This window comes from Lissotriton helveticus, chromosome 3_1 (assembly GCF_964261635.1).
Source record: "Lissotriton helveticus chromosome 3_1, aLisHel1.1, whole genome shotgun sequence".
Classification (NCBI taxonomy): domain Eukaryota; kingdom Metazoa; phylum Chordata; class Amphibia; order Caudata; family Salamandridae; genus Lissotriton; species Lissotriton helveticus.
In genome coordinates, this window is record NC_136061.1 from 761,913,958 (window position 1) to 761,923,197 (window position 9,240).

Consider the following 9,240-nt stretch of genomic DNA (forward strand, 5'->3'; position numbering starts at 1 on the left):
TGTGCGATCCAAATAGAATGAGAGCGCACGTTTTGGGTCCAGACCATGGAGCCGCTCTTCCTCTTTAGAGGGATGCGGTGGCGGAAAGAAGGCTGGCAAAGTGATAGACTGCCCGATGTGAAAGGCCGTGACCACCTTGGGCAGGAAAGAAGGACGAGTCCTCAGAACGACCTTGTCCGGATGGACAGAGAGGAAAGGAGGTTTAGAAGATAGAGCCTGGAGCTCACTCACTCTCCTGGCAGAGGTGATGGCAACCAGGAAAGCAGTCTTCAAAGTCAGAAGGCGAAGAGGACAGTTGTGAAGTGGCTCAAAGGGAGCGCACATCAGGAATGTTAAGACCAGGTTCAAGTCCCACTGAGGCATCACAAACGGAACAGGAGGAAACGTGTGTGTGATGCCTTTAAGAAATCTGTTTACAATAGGGGACTTGAACAAAGAAGGCTGATCAGGTAGCCTGAGAAAGGCTGAAAGGGCAGAAAGGTAGCCCTTGATAGTGCCCAGAGCAGAGCCCTGCTGGGCAAGAGAAAGAAGGAAGAGAAGAACCTCAGAAAGAGGATCCACAGCCTTTGCTGTGCACCATGCCACAAATCTGTTCCACCTGCAGGCGTATACCGACTTTGTGGAGGGCCGCCTGGCCGCCAGAATGACGTTACAGACTTCAGGAGGCAAGTCAAATGGCCTCAACTGTTGCCGCTCAATCTCCAAGCATGGAGGTGGAGACTGGACAGGTTCGGGTGGAGGACCGTCCCCTGCTGCTGCGACAGAAGGTCCTCCTGAAGAGGCAGACGAACCGGGGGATCGACTGACAGACTGAGTAGCTCTGGATACCAGTACCTTCGAGCCCAGTCCGGAGCCACAAGGATGACTTGGGCCCGGTCGCGCTTGATCTTCTTTAGCACTCTGGGCAGAAGCGGTATAGGCGGAAAGGCGTACAACAGACCGCAACTCCACTCGCGACGAAAAGCGTCTCCGAGCGAGTGCCGCCTTGGAAATTCCAACGCGCAGAACTGATGACACTGCGCGTTCTCTTCGGTGGCGAATAGATCTAACCAAGGCTCTCCCCATCGCTGAAAGAGGCCTTGCGCCACGTCCGAGTTCAGACGCCATTCGTGATCCATCATGCACCGACGGCTGAGCTCGTCCGCCCTGGCGTTCAGAGAACCTGCCAGGTGTCGAGCCACCAGGGTCACGCCCTGGCGTTCCAGCCATTGCCAAAGGCGAAGAGCCTCTTGACAAAGGATCCACGACCCCACACCGCCCTGTTTGTTGCAATACCACATGGCGGTGGTGTTGTCCGTGAACACCTGCACTACACTCCCTCGTACAGAGGGGAGGAATGCCTTCAGTGCTAGACGAATCGCCCTGAGCTCCAACAGGTTGATGTGGAGCCGGGCCTCCGCCGGAGACCAGAGGCCTCTGATCTCCGCCTCTCCCATGTGGCCTCCCCAGCCCTGGAGGGACGCGTCCGTCACAACTACGTGCTCCGGTTGGGGTAGGGAGAGGGATCTGCCGCTGACCCAATCGCGGTCCGTAAGCCACCACTGCAGCTGTCTCGCAGTGCCCTCCGAGATCAGGACGTGGTCGGATAGGTTGCCCCGATGCTGGGCCCACTGAAACTTCAGGTCCCACTGCAGAGCCCGCATCCGCCACCTGGCGTGATGCACCAGTAGGATGCAGGAGGCCATCAGCCCCAGAAGCCGCAGCGTCAACCTGACCGAGACCCGGGATAACGGCTGAAAGATGGGAATCAGAGCCTGAATATCCCGGACCCGCTGTTCGGGTGGGTAAACCCGAAATCGCGCCGAGTCCAGAACCGCTCCGATGAAGAGGAGCTTCTGAGAGGGACACAGGTGTGACTTCGGCACATTGATGGAAAACCCCAGCTGGTGCAGGAGGTCTGCCGTCGTCTGGAGGTGGCCGACGACTGTTTGGGGCGAGACCGCCTTCAACAACCAGTCGTCGAGGTAGGGGAAGACTGAAACCCCTAACCGACGCAGATGAGCTGCGACCACCGCCATCACTTTCGTGAACACCCGTGGGGCGCTGGTAAGGCCGAAGGGGAGCACGGTAAACTGAAAGTGCTCGTGGCCCACCATGAACCGCAGGTAGCGCCGGTGGGCAGGCAGGACGGGGATATGAAAATAAGCGTCCTGCAAGTCCAACGCTACCATCCAGTCTCCTGGGTCCAGGGCAGCAAGAACCTGAGCCAGTGTCAGCATCTTGAACCTCTCCTTCCGGAGGAAGACATTGACGTTCCGTAGATCCAAGATAGGGCGTAGGCCCCCTTTGCCCTTCTTGGGTACCAGGAAGTAGTGGGAGTAGCAACCACACCCTACTTCTGGCCCAGGAACGCGCTCGATGGCCCCCTTGGCCAAGAGGGCCGTAACTTCCTCCTGCAGAAGTCGCAAGTGATCCCCCGATACACGGTGGTTCTGCGGTGGCATGGCTGGAGGAGTCGCCTCGAAGGGGAGGGAGTAGCCCCTTCGGACGATTTGCAGCACCCACCTGTCCGAAGTGACGGTGCGCCAGTGGAGGTGGTGATGGCGAACCCTGCCTCCAACTGGCGTCACATGGGCCTGAAAGCACGGACTAGGAGGGTTTTGAGGCGGATGCTGCGGGGGAAGGTGTGGACTGACCTCGCCGTTGCCCCCGACCGCCCGGACGGCGGTTCCCACGGCCGCCACCGCGTTGGGTATTGCCCTGCGGTGCGTGGCTGGCGGCGCGTGTGGGCGCACCCCTTCCGTGGCCACGAAAGGAGTGATAGGCAGCCGGTTGCTGGCGCTGGCCCGAAAGGCCTAAGGACTTGGCCGTAGCCCTGGAGTCCTTAAAACGCTCAAGTGCGTGGTCTGCCTTGTCGCCAAAGAGGCGACGGCCATCGAACGGCATGTCCATAAGAGTGTTCTGGACATCTGCCGAGAAGTTGGCGGACCTCAGCCAGGCGTGGCGTCTGACCGCCACCGTCGTTGCCATCGCTCTGCCTAGCGAGTCGGTGGTATCCAGCCCACACCTAATCGAATATTTCGCTGCATCCCGGCCTTCCACAAGGGCTTGGCCGAGTTTGGCCCGTACCTCCAACGGACACTCTGGCAGCACTTCCGCGACCTAATCCCACACTGAGTGGGTGTAACGTCCCAAGAGGCAGGCGGTGTTGGAAGACCGCAGGCCGAGGCTCAGGGATGAGAAGATCTTCTTCCCATACAGGTCATACCTCTTGGATTCCCGATCCGGCGGGGCCGACGGGAATGCGGTTTGGGAATTGGAGGCCTGGATGACCAGGCTCTCAGGGGTGGGGTGGGTGGACAGGAAACATGGGTCGCCCGGGGCTGGGCGGTGGCGTCTGGCCACGTTCCTATCTACGGGCGAACCCGTAGCGGGCTTGGACCAAGTGCCCAAAAGAACGTCAGTCAAGGCCTCATTAAAGGGCAGCAGAGGCTCAGCCGAGCTTGACTGCGGTTTAAGGACCTCAGTGAGGAGATTAGTCCTCACGGCCGCGACGGGGAGCTCAAGGCCCAAGGCCTTGGCAGCCCTCATCAGCACCACACTATAAGTTGCCCCCTCCTCCGAAGCCACGGTAGGAGTGGAGACAAAGCCAGTGTCTGGAGAGGTGTCCAGGCCACTGGCATCCCCAAGGTCTCCTGACAGTCCTCATGAGACTGACACTCCCTGGTCAGAGGGTCCTAAGACCCCTCCCAGTCCTCCTCACCCATCTCCTGAGATTCAGGGTCTTCAATTAATGGGGCCTGTTCGTAAAAGTGAAAATCACCCAAGGGCGTCTGGAGCGGCGCCCAGCGGGGCCGTCCCGACGGCTGAACAGGAATGGGGATAGGACCGGGGCCGGCCGGAGCCTGCGCCGGAGGGGACACCTGAGGGTCCGACTCCGGGGAGGTCGTAAGATCCACCGGCGACGAACCAGATCCCGAAGGGGGGCCAGCGGCGTCGGAACAACTGGACCCCTCGGCGCCAGGCCCGAAGGCGCCGGCGGCGTCGGGACCGAAGCACCCGACGGCATAGGGGCCGGAGGCGCCGATCCGCTAGGACTCCCAGACGGGTCCGCTGGGCCCGGAGGTGCCGCGGAACCCGTCGGAGGAGAGAGGTTCCTCATGGCCATGAGGAAGCGCTCGACCTCCTCCGGCGTCGCGTTCAGCCCAGGGACCGGAGGGTATGGAGCCGGACGCGGCGCCCGCGGCCCCGACGGAGCCGCGTGGGCGGTGTCACCCGAACCCCCGGCCGCATCGTGCGAGCGTCGGGGGGAGTCCGAGGAGCGATGACGCCGCTTGGACTTCTTGTGCCTCTTACCTGACGACGACTTCGACCCGGAGGAGTGAGGCCTACCCTCGGAGCTGTGGTGGCTCCGGGCCCGCGACCTGTCCCTCGACCTCCCGTGGGAACGGGACCTCTCACGGCGCGGGACCGACTGTCGGAGTTCGAGGCGCCTACGGGACCGCTCCCGCCTGGCTTTCGAAGAGAGGGCCCGACAGTCGGAGCAGGCCTTGTCGTCGTGGTAGACGCCCAGACACGACAAGCAGACGCGGTGAGGATCCGTGACTGACATCAGCCGGTCGCAATCATCACAAGGCTTGAACCCGGGCATCCCTAAGGCACCGATCGGAGTCGTAAAGACTCGAAACAGGATCAAAAAAGAATCAAAAAAGTTAGTCAAAAATTACTAGGGTTACTGCTTTTTCCAGATCTGCGCTTGCTGGCGCGGAAAAAAGAAGAACTGACGTCAGCACGCGGAGGCGGCGTCTAAGTACTCCGACGACGTCATCACAGCGCCCACAACGCCGACGACGGACGCGGAGCCGCAGACGACGCCTACCGACGCGCAAGGGTACTGCTACGCAAAATTTTGCGGATCCAGTCTGACGCCTGGGGATATTCTAAGGCAAGGAATCTAATACTAACGTGTCTCTTTCAGATTACATCAATAGGATGCAATTATTACTACAAAACAAAGACCACTATGAAGCAGCAAACATGCAAGCATGGGCATCACTCAAAACATGCATCAATACTCTTTTAAACCAAGCAAAAGATGATGAGATCATCTGTGATGAAGAGTTCTCCTTTTTAAACAATCACAATCCCACCATCCCAGCTATGTACGGACTACCTAAAGTCCATAAAGACATCACTAACCCCCCTATGCGGCCAATTGTGTCAAGCATTGGCTCATTGACTGAGCCACTCAGCAAGTATGCCGACATTTTTCTACAGCCCCTTGCGATAGCCCAAAAGGCCTATATCAAAGATACTACGGCCATTATTCGCAAACTAGAAGGTTTGGAGTACAATCCCGATACCCAGATGCTAGTCACTCTGGATATCGAGGCATTGTACACCAACATACCACAAGACGCTACTATCAAAATGATCAACTCTATGCTCAACCCTGAGGACAGAGACCACACCACACATGAACTGTTCATCATTGATTGTGTTACCCTGGTACTTAAACATAACTTATTCCTATTCAACAAAGATCTATATAGACAAATCAAGGGGACCAGCATGGGGGCCACCTGTGCCCCTAGTCTGGCCTGTTTATATGTATCACAATTTGAAGAAAAACATATATATAATCAGGTATCCACTTTTTTTGAGAATGTTTCGATGTGGTCCCGCTACATCGACGATGTTTTTTCCATCTGGACAGGGACTAGTGAGACGCTCATCGAGTTTATTGCCTGGCTCAATTTAGGTGATGATAACTTAAGGTTCACATCACATCTTGACTCTCAAAGCTGTGAATTCCTTGACATAACCATTAAACATGTCAATGGCTGTTTGAATGTCGAATTATTCACAAAGCCCTCCGATAGGAATACTATGTTACACTATACCAGCAACCATCCCCCTTGCCAGGTCAACAACATTCCTTTTGGTCAATTTTTGAGGCTAAAAAGAAACTGTACCACTATCCAGGACTTTGATAAACATGCAGCTGTACTAAAAGTCAAATTCATTGAACGGGGGTACCCGAAAAGAATGGTCAGGCATACATACAAACGTGCGAAATACTATGACCGTGAAAGTCTGTTCAGTGGTAAGATAAATATAGGAGATACTCCTAAACCTATTATTTTTGTAACCAACTACAATCATGTTACTAATAAACTCAAGAACATAATCAACAGAAACTGGCACTTAGTCAATGACAAACATCAGAGGAGACTACCTAAACCCATGTTTTCTTTCCGACGCAATCGCACGATTCACAACAATCTCGTGCACACGTATAGTGAAACTAAAACAAAGAATCAGCCATGCATTGATCATGCCCCCATGCCCACTGGTACTTTTCCCTGCTCGGGCTGTATCAACTGTAAAGACATAATTCGAGGTAGCACCATTACTAACAACAATATAACCAGCAAACCAAAAAGTTTTATGAATTGTAGGACTAAAAATGTCATTTATTTGATCTGCTGCCCCTGCAACTTGATATACATTGGGGAGACCTCAAGAGAAATCCGCATTCGGATGAACGAGCACAGGTCAGCCCTCCGTACCAATAAGAAGGGTGCGCCACTTACAGAACACTGGCTCAATATGAAACACAATACCAGTGATCTTAAATGGTGCTGCTTAGAAGCTGTCACCATCAACACTAGAGGTGGTGACCTTAATCAAAAAAGAAAGAAGCGCGAGCAGTTCTATATGTCTAAATTTAACAGCGTCCGCAAGGATCTAAATAGTAGAGAGGACTGGGAGCGCATAGTATAGGACTTCTTAATATCTAATCCTAAACTCTATTTTTATGGTACTGACAGATGGTGGAAGCAATAATTTCTCACACTATCAACAACATTTTTTTTTTCATTACTCTAAATTTTGTATCTTTATTTCCACAAAACTATTAATGTAATTATTTTTCTTTTTCAAAGGAAAATCTTTATAAGTTTCCTTCATATGCTGTATTTTGCATGGCAGTATTAAGTTGAATATCAACAGTGGCCCATAATGTAGAGCGGATATATATTGCTCACATGCTCTTTACCTAACACATAACGTTATGTTATTCCGTTTTGCATCAACACTAACCGCGCTAGATACATAAACAACACTCTGGTGATAATTCCTATTTAATTACTAACATCCCACCGCCATTCACAGCGTTTTCCCAACATCGGTGCTGTTGTCTTAATACCACCAATATTACGACAAATATGCCCCGTGAACAACTAAATAAAGTTCGCCAAAAAATTTATCAGGCAGCACGTGATCGGCCATTACCCAATCACGACGTAGAATAGAACAAACCAATGAGCGGTCTTTTTATATATAAGACGGTAAAATCGAAAAGACCGAGAAATATTATCCAGAACCCCTGAGACGCTGGAGTAAACAGGAGCAGGGAGGCCGACCCGATTTAATCAGGTAAGCAGCAATAGTCTGCGTGAGGTTAGATAGGTTAATACTGACAGCCATGTCATCCTGTCGGGACTGCAAATAATTAATATGAGTTTGAACCTACGTGAAATTGCGTGAACTTTGGTGCATGCTGCCTATCTTACTAGCCGATTTAAATAAGTAAACCTAAGCAAGCTATAGACATGCCACATATTTACTATCTTCCTTGTGGTTGTTGAGCGCAAAAGCAACCATACTAGGAGCATATATAAAAACGCACAATATATTTGATTAGGACATAATTCCTACAGACGTGAAAAATAACAGCACGCTCTTTTTCAAGATATCGGTGTAAACGAGGGAGGCTTTGTTCCCCCTTTCAAACAGTGCGTACACGTGGAACCCATATAAAAGTCCGTGACTGCATTGATTTGCCATATAATGTTACTTGGTAAGTGATAGCAAGATTAGGAGGTATACTAAGGACACCTAAAAGGTAGAGACATAGTTAATAAATCCACCTTGCTTTTCCTCCCTCCTTTACTTCAGATACTTCCATTAAGACAGTATCCTGATATCGGTGGCTCCTGTTTATCCAGTGTGAATCAGTCACACAATTAAGAAAGGTATTGCCTAATGTCCTGTAAGATTCCCTGAGAAGATTGCGTTAGCAATTACAATCTTTACTGATAGCCTATATTTACATCTTGGCCTTTCTCCGTCATATTTTTAGATTGTTTTATTCTCAAGTTCAGCCAAAAATTTAAGAATTTGGTTGTTTTCGTTTGCCTGTTATCCTGGACATCATCCCAGTGCAACACTAAGACCATCATACCTCTTAGTTACTGAGGTAAGCAAGCCCTCACCCTCTTGATAATAGCAAGGAGATATATTATCCCTACACAAAGTGCATAAGCCACTTTTTTGACAAACTCAACCCCATCTTTCCTTTTTCATGATACCAATAATATAAACCTCTTTTGAACCAGTGCCCAATTGTTTTGCCCTTTTTTTGCAGTGTGTAATGTTAAATAAAACACAAATAGATATGTATTGTGTCAAGGGATGTGATAGCTAGATTGTACAAAAAATGACGTTATCTGCCACTGTACACACAGTAATTGTCTGTTTCTTTAACAGAAACTGTCCTGATGAAGGTTTTTAATACACTACCGAAACGCCGCGTCGACAACTGTTCCCACTGAGCATTTTATGAACTTGTTTTATATTTTGTGTTTTTTAATAATATCATGTACTGTGTATGATTATTTCTTTGTGCATATTCCGGTTTTTGTATGGACCACATAAACTACTGATTAAAAACTATTTTTGCTAGTAACGTAGAGTTTCTTGTTTATTCACTGCTGCTTATCCCTCTAACTCACAAGATTATGTTATATGTATCATTTGAACACTATGTTTTAGGGCTAACTAAGTGCTTGACATAAGGAAATAGCACTTAACGATAATCGAATACTTTGAGGTTTTTGTTTCATGTGTGATTGGTATCACTGACTAAGGACAGGCTATACATGGGCAGTTGTGACACGGATACCACTCGTTGTGGCTCCCCATAGGACCTCCTGTTCTTTTCTTCTTTTCTCCCCTGGTCCTTAATCATTACCAGTAGGGGGCCTCCTTGATTTTTATTTGTTTTACTCAGCTACCCCACCTAGAGCCACAGCCTGTACTCCAGCTGACTCGCGCTGTATGACAAAATGGCCGCCCTACAGTTGGCCTTTTTAGACCCCTAGCCCCAAGTGTCCAGAACAGGCCAGAATGCTCTAGATTCCCCATATAAGCCTATGGGCCAGTTCCTGAGGTGTCAGTTGTGGCAGTTACCAGCCACCATTTTGTGTGACTAAATTTTCATTGCTAGAGGGGCCA